Here is a 3,769-nt window from a genome sequence, read left to right as displayed (position 1 = left end):
AGAAGAGGGCTAGTGTACCAATTGTCCAAGTAGAGGACGTGACCACGATGAAGGTAGTCTTCTATCATTGTCTTTACCACTGCTCCCGACAGTCCAATACTCCGATCTTCTATTATGTCTGTCTGTGCACCGGTGTATTCGTACAAGACTATGTCTTGCACATAACCAGTCCTACAGTCACACATAACAAAGGTTTTGAACCCAAAATGGTGCCTTTTGCTGGGTATATACTGCCGAAATGAATTATTGCCTCTCCACAACACGAGACTCTCGTCTATGACGAGGTCTCTATAGGGATTAAATGACGAATGAAAGGTTTGCCTCAGGTGATCAAAGACCAACCTAATTCGCCTCATCTTATCTGTGTTGTTCGCATTTGCAGGATCATCAGCATTATCAAAATGGAGGCGACTTGGAATTTGTTGGAAGCGATTACGGCTCATGACTTGCCCAAATATTGGTGTAAGCATAACAGGGTCCCTTGTCCAGTAGGCCGGAATTCTGTTCTTTCATATAATACCCATCAAAAGGACCAGGGCAAAAATTAAGAACATTTCTGAAAAGGAGACAGGGTAATCATATATGATAGAATGCCTGCTCCTTGTTCACAATCTTTCACTCTCACAGCGCTGGGTGCTTGCAAAACGGTTGGTTTGGTCAACAATCTGCTCCACGAAAGCTTCACTAAAAGACAGGTGGAAAAAAATCCATCCTGGTGGAATTAGGGTGAATTCTGGAAGCAATGCAGCCAGCGTGCCACTGCTCAGTGAAGGGGTGAATGAGGGGAGAAAAATCACTGCCATCCTCCAAATTCCATCCCACAAATCCCTCATCCCCATCACCGCCTTCGTCTGGGTGGGGAGGAGATGCTGGTGGGGGAGGTTGGGGAGAAGGAGTGCAGAGGGCTTCCCCACTCTCACTCCTCTTCCCTCTGCCTTTACCCTTTCCCTTTCCCTTACCCTTGTGGCCTAGAGGAACATTAGGGGGCTGTGGGGATGAATTTCGGGAATATTGGGGAGTGTAAGACGTGCTGGGGAGCGGTTCCTCCCCACCTTCCCCCTCCATCACAACACCACGTGATTTTTCACGCACCCTCACTCGCCCATGTGTCTGGGGATATTGGGGAGCATAAGACGTGCTTCGGAGTGGTTCCTCCCCACCTTCCCCCTCCATCACAACCCCACGTGATACAGGACGCACCCACACTCGCCCATGTGATACACCCCGCCGCCTCACACTACCTAGGGAGAGCGATGACTCACTCCCGCCACTCTCACTTTCCATACTCCTCCCTGCACTTTCCCTGTCACTCCCAAATCCCTCCATGGCACTTCCTACCTCCCCAAACAAAATACTAGGCCCATACCTGCTCATCCGACGTGGTGTGTGCTCAGGTCCACGATGAGTAATTACCTCACGTCCGTACCACATGGCAGCACGTCCCATGGCTCCGTCCTCGTCCTTGTCCTCGTCATCAAATTCGGGTTCCACATCACATTGGGGCTGGGCATAGGATGTTGCACGTGGGTTTTTGGCCAGCTGCCTCTCTCTAGCAGCACGGTAAGTCACGTACTGCCGCTTCCTGGGGGACGGGACTTCTTCATCATTGCTGGTGGTTTCCTCCTCATCTGGCTGCACATAATCTTTGTCAACAAACTTGTCATCCAGTAGGGAATCACTGTCACCTGTAAAGACGTCCAGGGCGGCTTGAATTTCGTCCTCTGAGAGACCTCTCTTCACCATGTCTGAGCAGGACCGTTGCTAACAGGTGACTGAGCGAGCCGCGGGTGAGCGCGGGTTGCGCGGGGTCGCCGAGTGTCCCCGCCTGGTGGCAGGTAGGGGAAGGTCGAGCGACGATACGTATCAAAAATCAAGCGCAAAATTTGAAAGTTGTGCAAATTATGCACCTTGCAATTGTGCAACGTATTGGTACGTTGCCAGGACTGGCAAATGCAAAATGTTGCAACATACCCATACGTCGACGGGACATGGCGGGTTAAGAGGAGCCTGTGGAGTCACATGGAGAGACAGGCTGACAAATGAGGATATAATGGAGCTTTGTGGTGTGGATGTGGATGTGATAGGAAGCGTTAGGAGGAATACTGAGGTGGTTTGGCCATATGGAGAGGATGGAGAGTGAGAAACTGATGAGGAGAGTGTATGTGAGTGAGGTGGAGGGGGGGAGAGGGACTGGCAGGCAGAGGATGAGATGGAGGGATGGAGTGGAGAGGTATATATATATATATATATATATATATATATATATATACAGGGTGTAACGCGACGTATGAGAAAAACTTACACCAATGATCTATCATGCAATTTTAAGTATATTTTGTTCTATAACGTACACTCTCTGCGACCTCAGTTCAGTACGCAGCATTCGGCTTTTAAGCGTTAAAGTTTGGTGGGTAGCATGCGCCATTGGGTGGGAGCTACGCAGGGCGACGGGAGACGAGTATTATTAGCTCATACTGTACTGTACATAAAAATACCATTTCCTATCAGTACAAACGAGTTTTAAGAAGAAACTTTACGTAGTCTATTGATTCTTTAACATCGTCATGGATTTCTGCAATTCCTTTGCACAAATCGACTGTAAATTAAGGATTAAATTCAAATTTTATGGCTTGTGAGGGAGAAGGGAGGGAGGACAGAGGCTGGTGTGTTGTTGCCAGTTGTGTAATGTGTGGTTTGTAAGATATTGCTAGCAGCATTTTTGTAACACCCACAGCTCATTCAGTGGAAACACATTAGTATAGGTAGTGACTAGCATCACACTAAGTCAGGAGTAATATTATTATTCATTAAAATTTTTTTGCTGCAAGTACACGTGGCACCAATGCTTTCATATGATGCTGACGTGAGAAAAGTGACAGGATTGCCAATGTAACGACTATGCAGCTAGACCTATTTTTTGCTTCTACCTGGCGTCACTACTTAATATCTGACAACATGGTATCTAGCTACATTTTGGATATTTTTTGCCATTTTTAGGTGATATTCTAGAGATTTAATCGTATTTTCTAGCGATGTTTTGCAGTATTTACTATCTAGCGACATGCTAGCAAGTTTTCATGACTAAACTAGCGAGACTGATGATCACAACTTGGCAGCCCTGCGTCCAGTTTCATTTGAACGTGAAAATTTGCTGGCGAGGTACGCATTTCAAATACTGTTCTCCTTCAGCTGTTCACTGGGTTCATGAAACAGCATGCCACGTACGTACAGCAATCAAGAATATGCAGATATCGTTTATTTTTACGGATTCTGCGATGGTAATGCCAGTGTTGCAGTGAGGAATACAGGTGGAGATACCCAATTGCGCCACGTTTACTTGCAGCAGAAAAATTGTAATAAATAGTAGTCTTCCTGACTTAAAGTGAGGCTAATCTCCCATTACAATAACGTTTTTCCACTGAATGAGCTGTGGGTGTTACAAAAATGCTGCTAGCAATATCTTACAAACCACACATTACACAACTGGCAACAACACACCAGCCTCTGTCCTCCCTCCCTTCTCCCTCACAAGCCATAAAATTTGAATTTAATCCTTAATTTACAGTCGATTTGTGCAAAGGAATTGCAGAAATGCATGACGATGTTAAAGAATCAATAGACTACGTAAAGTTTCTTCTTAAAACTCGTTTGTACTGATAGGAAATGGTATTTACAGTACAGTATGAGCTAATAATACTCGTCTCCCGTCGCCCTGCGTTGCTCCCACCCAATGGCGCATGCTACCCACCAAACTTTAACACTTATAAGC

Source organism: Coenobita brevimanus, chromosome 38 (assembly GCF_032717465.1).
Source record: "Coenobita brevimanus isolate Jiangsu-jjx chromosome 38, ASM3271746v2, whole genome shotgun sequence".
NCBI classification, from domain to species: domain Eukaryota; kingdom Metazoa; phylum Arthropoda; class Malacostraca; order Decapoda; family Coenobitidae; genus Coenobita; species Coenobita brevimanus.
Note: the sequence above shows the minus strand (reverse complement) of the source record.